Genomic DNA, 23,993 nt, shown 5'->3' on the forward strand with positions numbered 1-23,993 from the left:
ATCTAGTAGCTGTGTAGACATGTCAGACCGATGCTTAGGGGGTTGATATCTAAGAGACATATCAGACCGATGCTAAGAGGGTTGATATCTAGTAACTGTGTAGACATGTGTCAGACCTATGCAGACCTATAGAGAGAGAGAGAGAGAGAGGTAGCCTACACTGTCTCCAGCCTAATAATAGAGAGAGAGAGAGAGAGAGAGGTAGCCTACACTGTCTTCAGCCTAATAATAGACAGAGAGAGAGAGGTAGCCTACACTGTCTTCAGCCTAATAATAGACAGAGAGAGAGGTAGCCTACACTGTCTTCAGCCTAATAATAGACAGAGAGAGAGGTAGCCTACACTGTCTTCAGCCTAATAATAGACAGAGAGAGAGAGGTAGCCTACACTGTCTCCAGCCTAATAATAGACAGAGAGAGAGAGGTAGCCTACACTGTCTTCAGCCTAATAATAGACAGAGAGAGGTAGCCTACACTGTCTTCAGCCTAATAATAGACAGAGAGAGAGAGGTAGCCTACACTGTCTCCAGCCTAATAGACAGAGAGAGAGAGAGAGAGAGGTAGCCTACACTGTCTTCAGCCTAATAATAGACAGAGAGAGAGAGAGAGGTAGCCTACACTGTCTTCAGCCTAATAATAGACAGAGAGAGAGAGAGGTAGCCTACACTGTCTTCAGCCTAATAATAGACAGAGAGAGAGAGAGGTAGCCTACACTGTCTTCAGCCTAATAATAGACAGACAGAGAGAGAGGTAGCCTACACTGTCTTCAGCTTAATAATAGACAGAGAGAGAGGTAGCCTACACTGTCTTCAGCCTAATAATAGACAGAGAGAGAGAGGTAGCCTACACTGTCTTCAGCCTAATAATAGACAGAGAGAGAGAGAGAGAGGTAGCCTACACTGTCTTCAGCCTAATAATAGACAGAGAGGTAGCCTACACTGTCTTCAGCCTAATAATAGAAAGAGAGAGAGAGGTAGCCTACACTGTCTTCAACCTAATAATAGACAGACAGAGAGAGCGAGGTAGCCTACACTGTCTTCAGCCTAATAATAGACAGAGAGAGAGAGAGGTAGCCTACACTGTCTTCAGCCTAATAATAGACAGAGAGAGAGAGGTAGCCTACACTGTCTTCAGCCTAATAATAGACAGAGAGAGAGAGGTAGCCTACACTGTCTTCAGCCTAATAATAGACAGAGAGAGAGAGGTAGCCTACACTGTCTTCAGCCTAATAATAGACAGAGAGAGGTAGCCTACACTGTCTTCAGCCTAATAATAGACAGAGAGAGAGGTAGCCTACACTGTCTTCAGCCTAATAATAGACAGAGAGAGAGAGAGAGGTAGCCTACACTGTCTTCAGCCTAATAATAGACAGAGAGAGGTAGCCTACACTGTCTTCAGCCTAATAATAGACAGAGAGAGAGGTAGCCTACACTGTCTTCAGCCTAATAATAGACAGAGAGAGAGGTAGCCTACACTGTCTTCAGCCTAATAATAGACAGAGAGAGAGGTAGCCTACACTGTCTTCAGCCTAATAATAGACAGAGAGAGGTAGCCTACACTGTCTTCAGCCTAATAATAGACAGAGAGAGAGAGGTAGCCTACACTGTCTTCAGCCTAATAATAGACAGAGAGAGAGAGAGAGGTAGCCTACACTGTCTTCAGCCTAATAATAGAGAGCGAGGTAGCCTACACTGTCTTCAACCTAATAATAGACAGACAGAGAGAGCGAGGTAGCCTACACTGTCTTCAGCCTAATAATAGACAGACAGAGAGAGCGAGGTAGCCTACACTGTCTTCAGCCTAATAATAGACAGAGAGAGAGAGAGGTAGCCTACACTGTCTTCAGCCTAATAATAGACAGAGAGAGAGAGGTAGCCTACACTGTCTTCAGCCTAATAATAGACAGACAGAGAGAGAGGTAGCCTACACTGTCTTCAGCCTAATAATAGACAGAGAGAGAGAGAGGTAGCCTACACTGTCTTCAGCCTAATAATAGACAGAGATAGAGAGAGGTAGCCTACACTGTCTTCAGCCTAATAATAGACAGAGACAGAGAGAGGTAGCCTACACTGTCTTCAGCCTAATAATAGACAGACAGAGAGGTAGCCTACACTGTCTTCAGCCTAATAATAGACAGAGAGAGAGCGAGAGAGAGAGGTAGCCTACACTGTCTTCAGCCTAATAATAGACAGAGAGAGGTAGCCTACACTGTCTTCAGCCTAATAACAGACAGAGAGAGTAGCCTACACTGTCTTAATAATAGGCAGAGAGAGAGAGAGGTAGCCTACACTGTATTCAGCCTAATAATAGACAGAGAGAGAGAGAGAGGTACACTGTCTTCACTGTCTTCAGCCTGTCTTAATAATAGACAGAGAGAGAGAGGTAGCCTACACTGTCTTCAGCCTAATAATAGACAGAGAGAGAGTGAGAGGTAGCCTACACTGTCTTCAGCCTAATAATAGACAGAGAGAGAGGTAGCCTACACTGTCTTCAGCCTAATAATAGACAGACAGAGAGGTAGCCTACACTGTCTTCAGCCTAATAATAGACAGACAGAGAGAGGTAGCCTACACTGTCTTCAGCCTAATAATAGACAGAGAGAGAGAGAAGTAGCCTACACTGTCTTCAGCCTAATAATAGACAGAGAGACAGAGGTAGCCTACACTGTCTTCAGCCTAATAATAGACAGAGAGAGAAGTAGCCTACACTGTCTTCAGCCTAATAATAGACAGAGAGAGAGAGGTAGCCTACACTGTCTTCAGCCTAATAATAGACAGAGAGAGAGAGAGAGAGAGGTAGCCTACACTGTCTTCAGCCTAATAATAGACAGAGAGAGAGAGGTAGCCTACACTGTCTTCAGCCTAATAATAGACAGAGAGAGAGAGAGAGAGGTAGCCTACACTGTCTTCAGCCTAATAATAGACAGAGAGAGAGAGAGAGAGAGGTTGCCTACACTGTCTTCAGCCTAATAATAGACAGAGAGAGAGAGAGGTGGCCTACACTGTCTTCAGCCTAATAATAGACAGAGAGAGAGAGGTAGCCTACACTGTCTTCAGCCTAATAATAGACAGAGAGAGAGAGAGAGAGAGAGAGGTAGCCTACACTGTCTTCAGCCTAATAATAGACAGAGAGACAGAGAGAGAGAGAGAGGTAGTCTACACTGTCTTCAGCCTAATAATAGACAGAGAGAGAGAGAGAGGTAGCCTACACTGTCTTCAGCCTAATAATAGACAGACAGAGAGAGGTAGCCTACACTGTCTTCAGCCTAATAATAGACAGAGAGAGAGAGAGGTAGCCTACACTGTCTTCAGCCTAATAATAGACAGAGACAGAGAGGTAGCCTACACTGTCTTCAGCCTAATAATAGACAGACAGAGAGAGAGAGGTAGCCTACACTGTCTTCAACCTAATAATAGACAGACAGAGAGAGGTAGCCTACACTGTCTTCAGCCTAATAATAGACAGACAGAGAGAGAGAGGTAGCCTACATTGTCTTCAGCCTAATAATAGACAGAGAGAGAGAGAAGTAGCCTACACTGTCTTCAGCCTAATAATAGACAGAGACAGAGAGGTAGCCTACACTGTCTTCAGCCTAATAATAGACAGAGAGAGAGAGAAGTAGCCTACACTGTCTTCAGCCTAATAATAGACAGAGAGAGAGAGAGAGAGGTAGCCTACACTGTCTTCAGCCTAATAATAGAGAGAGAGAGGTAGCCTACACTGTCTTCAGCCTAATAATAGACAGAGAGAGAGGTAGCCTACACTGTCTTCAGCCTAATAATAGATAGAGAGAGAGAGGTAGCCTACACTGTCTTCAGCCTAATAATAGACAGAGAGAGAGAGAGGTAGCCTACACTGTCTTCAGCCTAATAATAGAGGTAGCCTACACTGTCTTCAGCCTAATAATAGAGAGAGAGAGGTAGCCTACACTGTCTTCAGCCTAATAATAGACAGAGAGAGAGAGAGAGGTTGCCTACACTGTCTTCAGCCTAATAATAGACAGAGAGAGAGAGAGGTGGCCTACACTGTCTTCAGCCTAATAATAGACAGAGAGAGAGAGAGAGAGGTAGCCTACACTGTCTTCAGCCTAATAATAGACAGAGAGAGAGAGAGGTAGCCTACACTGTCTTCAGCCTAATAATAGACAGAGAGAGAGAGGTAGCCTACACACTGTCTTCAGCCTAATAATAGACAGACAGAGAGAGGTAGCCTACACTGTCTTCAGCCTAATAATAGACAGAGAGAGAGAGAGGTAGCCTACACTGTCTTCAGCCTAATAATAGACAGACAGAGAGGTAGCCTACACTGTCTTCAGCCTAATAATAGACAGAGAGAGGTAGCCTACACTGTCTTCAGCCTAATAATAGACAGAGAGAGAGAGGTAGCCTACACTGTCTTCAGCCTAATAATAGACAGACAGAGAGAGAGAGGTAGCCTACACTGTCTTCAGCCTAATAATAGACAGAGAGAGAGAGGTAGACTACACTGTCTTCAGCCTAATAATAGACAGAGAGAGAGAGAGGTAGCCTACACTGTCTTCAGCCTAATAATAGACAGACAGAGAGAGGTAGCCTACACTGTCTTCAGCCTAATAATAGACAGAGAGAGAGAGGTAGCCTACACTGTCTTCAGCCTCATAATAGACAGAGAGAGAGAGGTAGCCTACACTGTCTTCAGCCTAATAATAGACAGAGAGAGAGAGGTAGCCTACACTGTCTTCAGCCTAATAATAGACAGAGAGAGAGAGGTAGCCTACACTGTCTTCAGCCTAATAATAGACAGAGAGAGAGGTAGCCTACACTGTCTTCAGCCTAATAATAGACAGAGAGAGAGAGAGAGGTAGCCTACACTGTCTTCAGCCTAATAATAGACAGAGAGAGGTAGCCTACACTGTCTTCAGCCTAATAATAGACAGAGAGAGAGAGGTAGCCTACACTGTCTTCAGCCTAATAATAGAGAGAGAGAGAGGTAGCCTACACTGTCTTCAGCCTAATAATAGAGAGAGAGAGAGAGAGGTAGCCTACACTGTCTTCAGCCTAATAATAGACAGAGAGAGAGAGAGAGAGGTAGCCTACACTGTCTTCAGCCTAATAATAGACAGAGAGAGAGAGGTAGCCTACACTGTCTTCAGCCTAATAATAGACAGAGAGAGAGAGGTAGCCTACACTGTCTTCAGCCTAATAATAGACAGAGAGAGAGAGGTAGCCTACACTGTCTTCAGCCTAATAATAGACAGAGAGAGAGAGGTAGCCTACACTGTCTTCAGCCTAATAATAGACAGAGAGAGAGAGAGGTAGCCTACACTGTCTTCAGCCTAATAATAGACAGAGAGAGAGAGAGAGAGGTAGCCTACACTGTCTTCAGCCTAATAATAGACAGAGAGAGAGGTAGCCTACACTGTCTTCAGCCTAATAATAGACTAAGGTAGCCTACACTGTCTTCAGCCTAATAATAGACAGAGAGAGAGAGAGGTAGCCTACACTGTCTTCAGCCTAATAATAGACAGAGAGAGAGAGAGAGAGAGAGAGAGGTAGCCTACACTGTCTTCAGCCTAATAATAGACAGAGAGAGAGGTAGCCTACACTGTCTTCAGCCTAATAATAGACAGAGAGAGAGAGAGAGGTAGCCTACACTGTCTTCAGCCTAATAATAGACAGAGAGAGAGAGAGGTTGCCTACACTGTCTTCAGCCTAATAATAGACAGAGAGAGAGAGAGGTGGCCTACACTGTCTTCAGCCTAATAATAGACAGAGAGAGAGAGAGAGAGAGAGAGGTAGCCTACACTGTCTTCAGCCTAATAATAGACAGAGAGAGAGAGGTAGCCTACACTGTCTTCAGCCTAATAATAGACAGACAGAGAGAGGTAGCCTACACTGTCTTCAGCCTAATAATAGACAGAGAGAGAGAGAGGTAGCCTACACTGTCTTCAGCCTAATAATAGACAGACAGAGAGAGGTAGCCTACACTGTCTTCAGCCTAATAATAGACAGAGAGAGAGAGGTAGCCTACACTGTCTTCAGCCTAATAATAGACAGACAGAGAGAGAGAGGTAGCCTACACTGTCTTCAGCCTAATAATAGACAGAGAGAGAGGTAGACTACACTGTCTTCAGCCTAATAATAGACAGAGAGAGAGAGGTAGCCTACACTGTCTTCAGCCTAATAATAGACAGAGAGAGAGAGAGGTAGCCTACACTGTCTTCAGCCTAATAATAGACAGAGAGAGAGAGAGGTAGCCTACACTGTCTTCAGCCTAATAATAGACAGAGAGAGAGAGGTAGCCTACACTGTCTTCAGCCTCATAATAGACAGACAGAGAGAGGTAGCCTACACTGTCTTCAGCCTCATAATAGACAGACAGAGAGAGAGGTAGCCTATACTGTCTTCAGCCTAATAATAGACAGAGAGAGAGAGGTAGCCTACACTGTCTTCAGCCTCATAATAGACAGACAGAGGTAGCCTACACTGTCTTCAGCCTAATAATAGACAGAGAGAGAGGTAGCCTACACTGTCTTCAACCTAATAATAGACAGAGAGAGAGAGAGAGAGGTAGCCTACACTGTCTTCAGCCTAATAATAGACAGAGAGAGGTAGCCTACACTGTCTTCAGCCTAATAATAGACAGAGAGAGAGAGGTAGCCTACACTGTCTTCAGCCTAATAATAGACAGAGAGGTAGCCTACACTGTCTTCAGCCTAATAATAGACAGAGAGAGAGAGAGGTAGCCTACACTGTCTTCAGCCTAATAATAGACAGAGAGAGAGGTAGCCTACACTGTCTTCAGCCTAATAATAGACAGAGAGAGAGAGGTAGCCTACACTGTCTTCAGCCTAATAATAGACAGAGAGAGAGAGGTAGCCTACACTGTCTTCAGCCTAATAATAGACAGAGAGAGAGAGAGAGAGAGGTAGCCTACACTGTCTTCAGCCTAATAATAGACAGAGAGACAGAGAGAGAGAGAGAGGTAGTCTACACTGTCTTCAGCCTAATAATAGACAGAGAGAGAGAGAGGTAGCCTACACTGTCTTCAGCCTAATAATAGACAGACAGAGAGGTAGCCTACACTGTCTTCAGCCTAATAATAGACAGAGAGAGAGAGAGCCTACAGTCTTCAGCCTAATAAGCCTACACTGTCTTCAGCCTAATAATAGACAGAGAGAGAGAGGTAGCCTACACTGTCTTCAGCCTAATAATAGACAGACAGAGAGAGAGAGGTAGCCTACACTGTCTTCAGCCTAATAATAGACAGACAGAGAGAGAGAGAGGTAGCCTACACTGTCTTCAGCCTAATAATAGACAGAGAGAGAGAGAGGTAGCCTACACTGTCTTCAGCCTAATAATAGACAGAGAGAGAGAGGTAGCCTACACTGTCTTCAGCCTAATAATAGACAGAGAGAGAGAGAGGTAGCCTACACTGTCTTCAGCCTAATAATAGACAGAGAGAGAGAGAGAGAGAGAGAGGTAGCCTACACTGTCTTCAGCCTAATAATAGACAGAGAGAGAGAGAGGTAGCCTACACTGTCTTCAGCCTAATAATAGACAGAGAGAGAGGTAGCCTACACTGTCTTCAGCCTAATAATAGACAGAGAGAGAGGTAGCCTACACTGTCTTCAGCCTAATAATAGACAGAGAGAGAGAGAGGTAGCCTACACTGTCTTCAGCCTAATAATAGACAGACAGAGAGAGGTAGCCTACACTGTCTTCAGCCTAATAATAGACAGAGAGAGAGAGAGGTAGCCTACACTGTCTTCAGCCTAATAATAGACAGACAGAGAGAGAGAGGTAGCCTACACTGTCTTCAGCCTAATAATAGACAGAGAGAGAGAGGTAGCCTACACTGTCTTCAGCCTAATAATAGACAGAGAGAGAGAGAGAGAGAGGTAGCCTACACTGTCTTCAGCCTAATAATAGACAGAGAGAGAGAGAGGTAGCCTACACTGTCTTCAGCCTAATAATAGACAGACAGAGAGAGGTAGCCTACACTGTCTTCAGCCTAATAATAGACAGTGAGAGAGAGAGGTAGCCTACACTGTCTTCAGCCTAATAATAGACAGAGAGAGAGGTAGCCTACACTGTCTTCAGCCTAATAATAGACAGACAGAGAGAGGTAGCCTACACTGTCTTCAGCCTAATAATAGACAGAGAGAGAGAGGTAGCCTACACTGTCTTCAGCCTAATAATAGACAGACAGAGAGAGAGGTAGCCTACACTGTCTTCAGCCTAATAATAGACAGAGAGAGAGAGGTAGACTACACTGTCTTCAGCCTAATAATAGACAGAGAGAGAGAGAGAGGTAGCCTACACTGTCTTCAGCCTAATAATAGACAGACAGAGAGAGAGAGAGGTAGCCTACACTGTCTTCAGCCTAATAATAGACAGACAGAGAGAGAGAGGTAGCCTACACTGTCTTCAGCCTCATAATAGACAGACAGAGAGAGAGGTAGCCTACACTGTCTTCAGCCTCATAATAGACAGACAGAGAGAGAGGTAGCCTATACTGTCTTCAGCCTAATAATAGACAGAGAGAGAGAGAGGTAGCCTACACTGTCTTCAGCCTCATAATAGACAGACAGAGAGAGAGGTAGCCTACACTGTCTTCAGCCTAATAATAGACAGAGAGAGAGAGGTAGCCTACACTGTCTTCAACCTAATAATAGACAGAGAGAGAGAGAGAGAGGTAGCCTACACTGTCTTCAGCCTAATAATAGACAGAGAGAGAGGTAGCCTACACTGTCTTCAGCCTAATAATAGACAGAGAGAGAGAGAGGTAGCCTACACTGTCTTCAGCCTAATAATAGACAGAGAGAGAGGTAGCCTACACTGTCTTCAGCCTAATAATAGACAGAGAGAGAGAGAGGTAGCCTACACTGTCTTCAGCCTAATAATAGACAGAGAGAGAGAGAGGTAGCCTACACTGTCTTCAGCCTAATAATAGACAGAGAGAGAGAGGTAGCCTACACTGTCTTCAGCCTAATAATAGACAGAGAGAGAGAGAGGTAGCCTACACTGTCTTCAGCCTAATAATAGACAGAGAGAGAGAGAGAGGTAGCCTACACTGTCTTCAGCCTAATAATAGACAGAGGGAGAGAGAGGTAGCCTACACTGTCTTCAGCCTAATAATAGACAGACAGAGCCTACACTGTCTTCAGCTAATAATAGGTAGCCTACGCTGTCTTCAGCCTAATAATAGACAGAGAGAGAGAGAGGTAGCCTACACTGTCTTCAGCCTAATAATAGACAGAGAGAGGTAGCCTACACTGTCTTCAGCCTAATAATAGACAGAGAGAGAGGTAGCCTACACTGTCTTCAGCCTAATAATAGACAGAGAGAGAGAGAGGTAGCCTACACTGTCTTCAGCCTAATAATAGACAGAGAGAGGGAGGTAGCCTACACTGTCTTCAGCCTAATAATAGACAGAGAGAGAGAGAGAGAGAGAGAGGTAGCCTACACTGTCTTCAGCCTAATAACAGAGAGAGAGAGAGAGAGAGAGAGAGAGGTAGCCTACACTGTCTTCAGCCTAATAATAGACAGAGACAGAGAGGTAGCCTACACTGTCTTCAGCCTAATAATAGACAGAGAGAGAGGTAGCCTACACTGTCTTCAGCCTAATAATAGACAGAGAGAGAGAGAGAGAGAGGTAGCCTACACTGTCTTCAGCCTAATAATAGACAGAGATTGAGAGAGGTAGCCTACACTGTCTTCAGCCTAATAATAGACAGAGAGAGAGAGGTAGCCTACACTGTCTTCAACCTCATAATAGACAGACAGAGAGAGAGAGGTAGCCTACACTGTCTTCAGCCTAATAATAGACAGAGAGAGAGAGGTAGCCTACACTGTCTACAGCCTAATGATAGACAGAGAGAGAGAGAGGTAGCCTACACTGTCTTCAGCCTAATAATAGACAGAGAGAGAGAGAGAGAGGTAGCCTACACTGTCTACAGCCTAATGATAGACAGAGAGAGAGAGAGAGGTAGCCTACACTGTCTTCAGCCTAATAATAGACAGAGAGAGAGAGAGGTAGCCTACACTGTCTTCAGCCTAATAATAGACAGAGAGAGAGAGAGAGAGGTAGCCTACACTGTCTTCAACCTCATAATAGACAGACAGAGAGAGAGAGGTAGCCTACACTGTCTTCAGCCTAATAATATCAATTGAAGTTGGTATTTTTTTCCTCTATTTTTTTATTGATTCCAGTTTGAAAGTGTTCCGCACCATGAAAGAATAGCCAGCCTATGCAGGGGTTTAGAATGCCCAGAAGGGGGCGCTAAACCCCTTACAACGACAATCAGCTCAGTGTCTGTCATTTGCAACATGGCAATGTGCAGTAATGTATTAGGGCTATTAGAGTAACAACAATTATTATAATAACTAATCATAATATAATAACTAAATATTATATGATATAAATGAGTGAGCCTGAGTGTCCATGTTTACTAGGCCTTAATGATAATGTATTCTAACGATGGAATATTTAATATCGTACTAGTGCCACACAGACCTCTCCAGTTCACCTGTCAATCATGTCACTCATCTTGCTGCAACACTGAGCCTGGCTCTCTTCCAGTCTGTTTCCTGCTGTGTCTCGTTGATAGAGGCCGGTTTGGATGTGGGAGATGATAGTGGAGAGGAATGGAGGACAGGTCATGTGAAGGGTTCATTGGGTCTGACTTGCCTACTTAACAGATTTTTTTAAATGTAACCTTTATTTATCTCGTTTTTATGACTGATGCAGCAGGTTGGGGGGCCAATTCAGGAAGTGATTTTAAAATGCACTTCCTGACAAAACATCTTCATTGAAAACTGTTGTGGGTAGCAACTGGCACCGATTCTCACAGGGATTGTACTGATCTGATCTTTGCAAGGGCTGGCTTACCGTTTGGCAGAGCTCGGCACGGTCCAATCGGGGACACGCACACAGACTGGGTGTCCAGTGTCTCTGATGGGATGAGCTCAGCACCACAGCAGGCCTTGTTCACCCTCACACGCTTTAAACAGCTCCCCACACACACACACACACACACACACTTGTTCATCCTCCCTCACACTCAGAAAGAAAAGAGGCCCCCTTGTTACAGACGTGTAGCTCTCTTTGTGTTATGAACTAAGTGCCTGCAACGATGAGACTGCTCCTCGATTCCATGACAACACCAAATACCACATGACTCAACCACACACAGAGACACACAGACCCTTCAGGACTCCACAGCTGTTCTTTGTTTCCTCATCCTCAAAGGGTCAAAGGTCACTACAGACCCACAGTTTACCAGTTCACCAGTTGTTGGTCCCAAATGATAACCTGTTCCTTATATAGGGCACTCCTATTGACCAGAGCCTCTGATGCCACGCGGCACAGTTCACCACTCCACGACTACTATACTATTGGCTGAGGCTCCAGGGCTACAATACTATTGGCTGAGACTCCACGACTACTATACTATTGGCTGAGACTCCAGGGCTACAATACTATTGGCTGAGACTCCACGACTACTATACTATTGGCTGAGACTCCACGACTACTACACTATTGGCTGAGGCTCCAGGGCTACAATACTATTGGCTGAGACTCCACGACTACTATACTATTGGCTGAGACTCCAGGGCTACAATACTATTGGCTGAGACTCCAGGGCTACAATACTATTGGCTGAGGCTCCAGGGCTACAATACTATTGGCTGAGACTCCATGACTACTATACTATTGGCTGAGGCTCCAGGGCTACAATACTATTGGCTGAGGCTCCAGGGCTACTATACTATTGGCTGAGGCTCCAGGGCTACAATACTATTGGCTGAGGCTCCAGGGCTACAATACTATTGGCTGAGGCTCCAGGGCTACTATACTATTGGCTGAGACTCCACGACTACTACACTATTGGCTGAGGCTCCAGGGCTACAATACTATTGGCTGAGACTCCACGACTACTATACTATTGGCTGAGACTCCAGGGCTACAATACTATTGGCTGAGACTCCAGGGCTACAATACTATTGGCTGAGGCTCCAGGGCTACAATACTATTGGCTGAGACTCCATGACTACTATACTATTGGCTGAGGCTCCAGGGCTACAATACTATTGGCTGAGACTCCACGACTACTATACTATTGGCTGAGGCTCCAGGGCTACAATACTATTGGCTGAGGCTCCAGGGCTACAATACTATTGGCTGAGGCTCCAGGGCTACAATACTATTGGCTGAGGCTCCAGGGCTACAATACTATTGGCTGAGGCTCCAGGGCTACAATACTATTGGCTGAGGCTCCACGGCTACTATACTATTGGCTGAGGCTCTAGGGCTACAATACTATTGGCTGAGACTCCAGGGCTACAATACTATTGGCTGAGGCTCCAGGGCTACAATACTATTGGCTGAGGCTCCAGGGCTACTATACTATTGGCTGAGGCTCTAGGGCTACAATACTATTGGCTGAGGCTCTAGGGCTACAATACTATTGGCTGAGGCTCTAGGGCTACAATACTATTGGCTGAGGCTCCAGGGCTACAATACTATTGGCTGACGCTCCAGGGCTATAATACTATTGGCTGACGCTCCAGGGCTATAATACTATTGGCTGAGACTCCAGGGCTACAATACTATTGGCTGAGACTCCAGGGCTACAATACTATTGGCTGAGACTCCAGGGCTACACTACTATTGGCTGACACTCCAGGGCTACAATACTATTGGCTGACACTCCAGGGCTACAATACTATTGGCTGACACTCCAGGGCTACAATACTATTGGCTGACACTCCAGGGCTACAATACTATTGGCTGACACTCCAGGGCTACAATACTATTGGCTGACACTCCAGGGCTACAATACTATTGGCTGAGACTCCAGGGCTACAATACTATTGGCTGAGACTCCAGGGCTACAATACTATTGGCTGAGACTCCAGGGCTACAATACTATTGGCTGACTGGACGAAGAGAAGGAGGAAGAGAGAGGGAAAAGGGAGAGAATATTTACACTACTAATTAAGAGAGAAAACACACTATTGATGCATGTTGTCTCCTGGCAATGCAGGCTTTGATATACCTCAGAGCAGGGATGGAGAAGGAGGGAGGGAGAGATGGAGAGAGACAGAGACAGACAGAGAGACAGAGGGAGAGACTGAGAGAGAGAGACGGAGACAGACAGAGAGACGGACAGAGAGACGGACAGAGAGACGGACAGAGAGACGGACAGAGAGACGGACAGAGAGACGGACAGAGAGAGAGAGAGAGAGACAGAGAGAGAGAGAGAGAGAGACAGAGGGAGAGACTGAGAGAGAGAGACGGAGACGGACAGAGAGACGGACAAAGAGACAGAGAGAGAGAGAGAGAGAGACAGACAGAGAGAGATGCTTCCTCATCTGGTCCCTAATCACCCTTCGACAAACACACTCTCTCTCACACACACACACCCTCTTTGAGTGTGGATAACAGGAGTTGTAACAATCATTCCTGTCAGAGCTCATCAGTGACATCACGTTCATATGGACGGAGGCTTTAGTGAGAGCTGACCGAAAGGTGAAGTATAGCATGGATAGAACTAGTATAGCATGGATAGAACTAGTATAGCGTGCATAGAACTAGTATAGCATGGATAGAACTAGTATAGCATGGATAGAACTAGTATAGCATGGATAGAACTAGTATAGCATGGATAGAACTAGTATAGCATGGATAGAACTAGTATAGCATGGATAGAACTAGTATAGCATGGATAGAACTAGTATAGCATGGATAGAACTAGTATAGCGTGCATAGAGCTAGTATAGCATGGATAGAACTAGTATAGCATGGATAGAACTAGTATAGCATGGATAGAACTAGTATAGCATGGATAGAACTAGTATAGCATGGATAGAACTAGTATAGCGTGCATAGAACTAGTATAGCATGGATAGAACTAGTATAGCATGGATAGAACTAGTATAGCATGGATAGAACTAGTATAGCGTGCATAGAACTAGTATAGCATGGATAGAACTAGTATAGCATGGATAGAACTAGTATAGCATGGATAGAACTAGTATAGCATGGATAGAACTAGTATAGCATGGATAGAACTAGTATAGCATGGATAGAACTAGTATAGCATGGATAGAACTAGTATAGCATGGATAGAACTAGTATAGCATGGATAGAACTAGTATAGCATGGATAGAACTAGTATAGCATGGATAGAACTAGTATAGCATGGATAGAACTAGTATAGCATGGATAGAACTAGTATAGCATGGATAGAACTAGTATAGCATGGATAGAACTAGTGTAGCGTGCATAGAACTAGTGTAGCGTAGCGTGCATAGAACTAGTGTAGCGTGCATAGAACTAGTGTAGCGTGGATAGAACTAGTGTAGCGTGGATAGAACTAGTGTAGCGTGCATGGAACTAGTGTAGCGTGCATGGAACTAGCGTAGCGTGCATAGAACTAGCGTAGCGTGGATAGAACTAGTGTAGCGTGGATAGAACTAGTGTAGCGTGCATGGAACTAGTGTAGCGTGCATGGAACTAGTGTAGCGTGCATGGAACTAGTGTAGCGTGCATGGAACTAGTGTAGCGTGCATGGAACTAGTGTAGCGTGGATGGAACTAGTGTAGCGTGGATGGAACTAGTGTAGCGTGGATGGAACTAGTGTAGCGTGGATGGAACTAGTGTAGCGTGGATGGAACTAGTGTAGCGTGGATGGAACTAGTGTAGCGTGGATGGAACTAGTGTAGCGTGGATGGAACTGGGCTTGCATGCCAAATGGCACCCTATTCCCGTTATAGTGGCCCACAGGGCTCAAAAGTAGTGCACTGCATAGGGAACACGCTTCCATTTGGGGACGCACCCCTGATCAATACATTTCAGCTGGTTTTGATTTCAGCTGATTTTTCACTAGTCTGATTAGACAGACAAAATGGCGATTCTACTGCAATGAGGGAGAATGTAGTGGTGTAACTGAGTTGATATTAATGACATATAACGACATGAGGGCAACAGGTCAAACAACTGCCGTTTCTATGGTAATGACCACAATAAGGTAGAAGGAAGTAGAGTTACATTAGAAGTGACCATCCAAGAAGGCTCAATGTTATTGGCCACAGATAAAGTGACCTCAAATCATGTTATATCTACAGTAGCTTTGATTGGACTGAAATCACAAATTCAACAATGAGAGGTTTTGAAGGGGTCCGTGATTAACTGCAAGCATTGCAAAACAGTCACTAGCCTGCTATTCAATGGAGTGGATGTGTGGTCCAAGTCTGGGTTGAAGGGTCTCTTTTCCAGGCTTAAATAGATAAACATTCGACATGGGTCATGCTGTCAATCCAGCATGACTTCAGTGAGTTCAAAACAATTGGAAACTCGGACCTGGGAAATGTGGGACTTCAGTGAGTTCAAAACAACTGGAAACTCGGACCTGGGAAATGTGGGACTTCAGTGAGTTCAAGACAACTGGGAACGTTTTGAACGGTCATCCAACTCGGAATTCCAAGTGGGGAACTCGGGCCTCTTTCTAGAGCTCCGACCTGAAGATCACTGACGTCATGATTCAACCCTGTTTTTTTTCCCCGAGATCCCAGTTGTCTTGAAAGCACCATAAATTCAGAGAATGCCAGACTTTGACAAAGTTCGATGTTTGCCTATGAAGCACCACCACGCCACCTTCCTGTTCAAGTGAGCAGAGCACATCAAGGTGAGTCCAAAAATGTCTTGTATGCTGCTGCATAAATGAGGTAATATTTATCCGTTATTTTACCAGGTAAGTTGACTGAGAACACGTTCTCATTTGCAGCAACGACCTGGGGAATAGTTACAGGGGATGAATGAGCCAATTGTAAACTGGGGATTATTAGGTGACCGTGATAGTTTGAGGGCCATAATGGGAATTTAGCCAGGACACCAGGGTTAACACCCCTACTCTTACGATAAGTGCCATGGGATCTTTAATGACCTCAGAGAGTCAGGACACCGGGGTTAACACCCCTCCTCTTACGATAAGTGCCATGGGATCTTTAATGACCTCAGAGAGTCAGGACACCGGGGTTAACACCCCTCCTCTTACGATAAGTGCCATGGGATCTTTAATGACCTCAGAGAGTCAGGACACCGGGGTTAACACCCCTACTCTTACAATAAGTGCCATGGGATCTTTAATGACCTCAGAGAGTCAGGACACCCGTTTAACGTCCCATCCGAAAGACAGCACCCTACACAGGGCAGTGTCTCCAATCACTGCCCTGGGGCATTTGGGATATTTTTTTTAGACCAGAGGAAAGAGTGCCTCCTACTGGCCCTCCAACACCACTTCCAGCAGCATCTGGTCTCCCATCCAGGAACTGACCAGGACCAACCCTGCTTAGCTTCAGATGCAAGCCAGCAGTGGTATGCAGGGTGGTATGCTGCTGGCTTAAAATATGCCAGGGAGATATGTATACTGTAGCTAGGAAAGTAATACTGAGTGTATGTTGTATAGTAAGGTGTTAGTAACACATGTGCCTCTCCGAATAATTTGGTCCCTTTCCCCCTCATGATTTAGCATACTGTTCTGACTTGGTGGTGCACATGTAGCCTATAGCCTGTTTTAGAGAAATGTCATCATCAAATATTGTAATAGCTTTCATTGTCTGCTTATATGCCCCCTTTATTTATCCTATAGTTCTGACTTGGTGTACAGGAGAATACTGTAAGAATGGCCCGTGTTCAGAATTCTGTCGCTATATATTTCAAAAGTGCTGAACACATACAGTTGAAGTTGGAAGTTTACATACAGTATACTTAGGTTGGAGTCATTAAAACTAGTTTTTCAACCACTCCACAAATTTCTCGTTAACAAACTACAGTTTTGGCAAGTTGATTATTGTGCATGACACAAGTAATTTTTCCAACAATTGTTTACAAACAGATTTTTTCACTGATAATTCACTGTCTCACAGTGAGTTATTCCTCACTGGTGAGGAAACATTAACGTGGACATCAGTCATCTGTCAACACCACTGGTGAGGAAACATTAACGTGGACATCAGTCATCTGTCAACACCACTGGTGAGGAAACATTAACGTGGACATCAGTCATCTGTTAACACCACTGGTGAGGAAACTTTCATGTTGGAAGAACAATGGATTCATGATTCTATTTGCTTGTGTAGGACACACGTGCACACACACACACACACACACACTGGAGAAAATCATGAGAGAAAGGCGAGGGAGGGCATTGAATTGGACACGTGAAATAGAGTACATGGATTAACTTCATTAACGCTGTCTGACCTCGATCCTTAGGCAGAGGAGGAGGAGGAGGAGGAGGGTGAGCAATGCTTCTCTGAGTCATAGCCGCTCCAGTACTCTTATCTTACCGATGAGAGCCTGCTCTTTCAGGGCCTGTATACAATGCCACATAATGGACTCACTTTCTGAGGGCCTGTTTACAAAGGCACGCGACAACCATTGACCTTTTCCCCTCTCGCTCCCTCTCTGTCATCTATCTGTCACGTCTGACTGGGTGAAGGATCTGTGTGGTTCCCCTCATCATATGTCCAGGTGTTACGGAGGAGGATGGACTATAGACAACCAGGATCAAACTCTTCAAGAAACATGGTGTGATACAGGCATCTCCTTCCCGAGGCCCTTTTTAGTACCTGCTCTAGGGGGAGACCCAGAGACCACTGGGGCCCTGATAGTACCTGCTCTAGGGGGAGACCCAGAGACCACTGGGGCCCTGTTAGTACCTGCTCTAGGGAGAGACCCAGAGACCACTGGGGCCCAGTTAGTGCCTGCTCTAGGGGGAGACCACTGTGGGGCCCTGTTAGTACCTGCTCTAGGGAGAGACCACTGGGGCCCTGATAGTACCTGCTCTAGGGAGAGACCCAGAGACCACTGGGGCCCAGTTAGTGCCTGCTCTAGGGGGAGACCACTGTGGGGCTCTGTTAGGACCTGGTCTAGGGAGAGACCACTGGGGCCCTGTTAGTGCCTGGTCTAGGGAGAGACCCAGAGACCACTGGGGCCCTGTTAGTGCCTGGTCTAGGGAGAGACCCAGAGACCACTGGGGCCCTGTTAGTACCTGGTCTAGGGAGAGACCACTGGGCCCCTGTTAGTGCCTGGTCTAGGGAGAGACGCAGAGACCACTGGGGCCCTGTTAATACCTGGTCTAGGGCGAGACCACTGGGGCCCTGTTAATACCTGCTCTAGGGAGAGATCCAGAGACCACTGGGGCCCTGTTAGTGCCTGGTCTAGGGAGAGACCCAGAGACCACTGGGGCCCTGTTAGTACCTGGTCTAGGGAGAGACCACTGGGCCCCTGTTAGTGCCTGGTCTAGGGAGAGACGCAGAGACCACTGGGGCCCTGTTAATACCTGGTCTAGGGAGAGACCACTGGGGCCCTGTTAGTGCCTGGTCTAGGGAGAGATCCAGAGACCACTGGGGCCCTGTTAATACCTGGTCTAGGGAGAGACCACTGGGGCCCTGTTAATACCTGCTCTAGGGAGAGACCCAGAGACCACTGGGGCCTTGTTAGTACCTGGTCTAGGGAGAGACCCAGACACCACTGGGGCCCTGTTAATACCTGGTCTAGGGAGAGACCACTAGGGCCCTGTTAATACCTGCTCTAGGGAGAGACGCAGAGACCACTGGGGCCCTGTTAATACCTGGTCTAGGGAGAGACCACTGGGGCCCTGTTAGTGCCTGGTATAGGGTGAGACCCAGAGACCACTGGGGCCCAGTTAGTGCCTGGTATAGGGTGAGACCCAGAGACCACTGGGGCCCAGTTAGTGCCTGGTATAGGGAGAGACCCAGAGACCACTGGGGCCCTGTTAGTGCCTGGTCTAGGGTGAGACCCAGAGACCACTGGGGCCCAGTTAGTGCCTGGTATAGGGTGAGACCCAGAGACCACCAAAAGCTTGAAGTTCCTTGGCGTGCACATCACAGAGTACCTGAAATGGTCCCTTCACACGGCAGCGTGGTGAAGAAGGTGCAATAGAGCCTCTTCAGCCTCAGGAGGCTGAGGAAATTATTCTTGCCGCCTAAGACCGTCGCACACCTCTACAGATGCACCATTGAGAGCATCCTGTCGGGCTGCGGCACCACCTGGTACGGCAACTTCTCCGCCCTCAACCACATGGTTCTCCACAGGGTGGTGCGGGCAGCCCACAACATTACCGGGGGTTCACACTGCCTGCCCTCCAGGAAATCTACAGCACCTGGTGTTACAGGAAGGACAAGAAGATCATCAAGGACCTCAGCCACCCTGCTACCATCTAGAAGATCATCAAGGACCTCAGCCACTCGAGTCACGGACTGTTCACCCTGCTACCATCTGGAAGGTGGAGACACTACAGGTGCATCAAAGCTGAGACCAAGAGACTGAAAAAACAGTTTCTATCTCCAGGCCATCAGACTGTTAACCAGCCACCACTAGCCAGCCTCTGCCCAGTATACTGCCCTGAACTATAGTCACTTACTAGCCGGGAACCACCCGGTACTCTACCCTGAACCTTAGTCACTGTTACTAGCCTCCTACCACCCGGTATTCTACCCTAAACCTTAGTCACTGTTACTAGCCGGCTACCACCTGGTACTCTACCCTGAACTATAGTCACTGTTTCTAGTCGACTACCACCTGGTACTCTACCCTCAACCTTAGTCACTGTTACTAGCCTCCTACCACCCGGTATTCTACCCTAAACCTTAGTCACTGTCACTAGTCGACTACCACCTGGTACCCTGCCCTGAACCTTAGTCACTGTTACTAGCCGGCTACCACCCGGTAAGGTGGGTAATGCATTCAGTTCACATTATGTCAGGATATGTCACTGAGGGAGAGAGGGTAATGTATTACATCTACATTATGTCAGGATATGTCACTGAGGGAGAGAGGGTAATGCATTATGTTTACATTATGTCAGGATATGTCACTGAGGGAGAGAGGGTAATGCATTATGTCAGAATATGTCACTGAGGGAGAGAGGGTAATGCATTCAGTTCACATTATGTCAGGATATGTCACTGAGGGAGAGAGGGTAATGTATTACATCTACATTATGTCAGGATATGTCACTGAGGGAGAGAGGGTAATACATTACATCTACATTATGTCAGGATATGTCACTGAGGGAGAGAGGGTAATGCATTATGTTTACATTATGTCAGGATATGTCACTGAGGGAGAGAGGGTAATGTATTACATCTACATTATGTCAGGATATGTCACTGAGGGAGAGAGGGTAATGCATTATGTTTACATTATGTCAGGATATGTCACTGAGGGAGAGAGGGTAATGCATTATGTCAGAATATGTCACTGAGGGAGAGAGGGTAATGCATTCAGTTCACATTATGTCAGGATATGTCACTGAGGGAGAGAGGGTAATGTATTACATCTACATTATGTCAGGATATGTCACTGAGGGAGAGAGGGTAATACATTACATCTACATTATGTCAGGATATGTCACTGAGGGAGAGAGGGTAATGCATTATGTTTACATTATGTCAGGATATGTCACTGAGGGAGAGAGGGTAATGTATTACATCTACATTATGTCAGGATATGTCACTGAGGGAGAGAGGGTAATGCATTATGTTTACATTATGTCAGGATATGTCACTGAGGGAGAGAGGGTAATGTATTACATCTACATTATGTCAGGATATGTCACTGAGGGAGAGAGGGTAATACATTACATCTACATTATGTCAGGATATGTCACTGAGGGAGAGAGGGTAATGCATTACGTTTACATTATGTCAGGATATGTCACTGAGGGAGAGAGGGTAATGCATTATGTTTACATTATGTCAGGATATGGGAAAGAGGGTAATGTATTATGTTTACATTATGTCAGGATATGTTATTGTCAGACATCAGGGATCCTCTGGGAGGAGAGGAGACACAGACTGGTACCAGTCACCATGACAGCCGTGAGCTGGGGAGGAGTGAGCACTTTGGGGTAGAGGTCAAGTCAGCCATCAGGGATCCTCTGGGAGGAGAAGAGACACACACTGGTACCAGGCATCATGACAACCGTGAGTTGGGCAGAGAAGCGATCACATGCCGCAGGCATTGATAAAGGGAGAGAGATCTTCGGTTTAGGCATTAAAGGGGGTTGAGGTCAGGTCAGGTCACCTTAAAGGAGAAGGCATGGTTTATTACCCCATCACTTCCTCTTCCTGTCGAACCGTAACAGATGTAAGGGGCTGGCGAGGAGGAGGAGTGCATCTAAACTGGAGTGTATATATACTTGTGTTGGTGGAAACATGCTGTTGTCTGAATTAAGCTGTGTCGAAACCATTCTATATAACTACTGTCTATACACACCATCCTATATAACTACTGTCTATACACACCATCCTATATAACTACTGTCTATACACACCATCCTATATAACTACTGTCTATACACACCATCCTATATAACTACTGTCTATACACACCATCCTATATAACTACTGTCTGTACACACCATCCTATATAACTACTGTCTATACACACCATCCTATATAACTACTGTCTATACACACCATCCTATATAACTACTGTCTATACACACCATCCTATATAACTACTGTCTATACTGTCTATACACACCATCCTATATAACTACTGTCTATACACACCATCCTGTATAACTACTGTCTATACACACCATCCTATATAACTACTGTCTATACACACCATCCTGTATAACTACTGTCTATACACACCATCCTATATAACCACTGTCTATACACACCATCCTATATATAACTACTGTCTATACACACCATCCTATATATAACTACTGTCTATACACACCATCCTATATAACTACTGTCTATACACACCATCCTGTATAACTACTGTCTATACACACCATCCTATATATAACTACTGTCTATACACACCATCCTATATAACTACTGTCTATACACACCATCCTATATAACTACTGTCTATACACACCATCCTGTATAACTACTGTCTATACACACCATCCTATATATAACTACTGTCTATACTGTCTATACACACCATCCTATATAACTACTGTCTATACACACCATCCTATATAACTACTGTCTATACTGTCTATACACACAATCCTATATAACTACTGTCTATACACACCATCCTATATAACTACTGTCTATACACACCATCCTGAATAACTACTGTCTATACACACCATCATATATAACTACTGTCTATACACACCATCATATATAACTACTGTCTATACACACCATCCTATATAACTACTGTCTATACACACCATCCTATATAACTACTGTCTATACACACCATCCTATATAACTACTGTCTATACACACCATCCTGTATAACTACTGTCTATACACACCATCATATATAACTACTGTCTATACACACCATCCTATATAACTACTGTCTATACACACCATCCTGTATAAATACTGTCTATACACACCATCCTGTATAACTACTGTCTATACACACCATCCTATATAACTACTGTCTATACACACCATCCTATATAACTACTGTCTATACACACCATCCTATATAACTACTGTCTATACACACCATCCTATATAACTACTGTCTATACACACCATCCTATATAACTACTGTCTATACACACCATCCTATATAACTACTGTCTATACACACCATCCTATATAACTACTGTCTACACACACCATCCTATATAACTACTGTCTATACACACCATCCTGTATAACTATTGTCTATACACACCATTCTATATAACTACTGTCTATACTGTCTATACACACCATCCTATATAACTATTGTCTATACACACCATCCAATATATAACTACTGTCTATACACACCATCCAATATATAACTACTGTCTATACACACCATCCTATACAACTACTGTCTATAACACCATCCTATATAACTACTGTCTATACACACCATCCTATATAACTACTGTCTATACTGTCTATACACACCATCCTATATAACTACTGTCTATACACACCATCCTATATAACTACTGTCTATACACACCATCCTATATAACTACTGTCTACACACACCATCCTATATAACTACTGTCTATAGACACCATCCTATATAACTGCTGTCTATAGACACCATCCTATATAACTAGTATATCTACTGCTGTACATATCATTCCTAGTATATCTACTGGATCACTGTTAGTGTTATTTTGGGTTGTTCATTTGGATCACTGTTACGGTGCTATTTGAGTTGTTCATTTAGATCACTGTTACGGTGCTATTTGGGTTGTTCATTTGGATCACTGTTCCAGTGCTATTTGAGTTGTTCATTTGGATCACTGTTACGGTGCTATTTGAGTTGTTCATTTGGATCACTGTTAGTGTTATTTGAGTTGTTCATTTGGATCGCTGTTACAGTGTTATTTGGGTTGTTCATTTGGATCACTGTTACGACGTTTCTTGATTCAGATTTGTTGATTTTTTTGATGTACTTGCTTGACATTTGACTGTATCGTTAAGAGCTCGTAACATAACCTCTGCTGAACTGTGTACATGAACAATACGCTTTGATTTGATAGGAAACACAGAGACATGCCATATCAGCTGTTGATTTGATAGGAAACACAGAGACATGCCATATCAGCAGTTGATTTGATAGGAAACACAGAGACATGCCATATCAGCTGTTGATTTGATAGGAAACACAGAGACATGCCATATCAGCTGTTGATTTGATAGGAAACACAGAGACATGCCATATCAGCTGTTGATTTGATAGGAAACACAGAGACATGCCATATCAGCTGTTGATTTGATAGGAAACACAGAGACATGCCATATCAGCTGTTGATTTGATAGGAAACACAGAGACATGCCATATCAGCTGTTGATTTGATAGGAAACACAGAGACATGCCATATCAGCTGTTGATTTGATAGGAAACACAGAGACATGCCATATCAGCTGTTGATTTGATAGGAAACACAGAGACATGCCATATCAGCTGTTGATTTGATAGGAAACACAGAGACATGCCATATCAGCTGTTGATTTGATAGGAAACACAGAGA

General features: G+C 44.8%; 1 pseudogene; it reads right to left on the minus strand.

Moving 5' to 3' along the window:
• LOC135516558 (rho guanine nucleotide exchange factor 39-like) overlaps nt 1–21,035 on the minus strand; it is a 79,052-nt pseudogene extending 58,017 nt beyond the window's left edge.
• Nucleotides 21,036–23,993: the final 2,958 nt, after the last annotated feature.

Source organism: Oncorhynchus masou, chromosome 27 (assembly GCF_036934945.1).
Source record: "Oncorhynchus masou masou isolate Uvic2021 chromosome 27, UVic_Omas_1.1, whole genome shotgun sequence".
Lineage (NCBI taxonomy): Eukaryota > Metazoa > Chordata > Actinopteri > Salmoniformes > Salmonidae > Oncorhynchus > Oncorhynchus masou.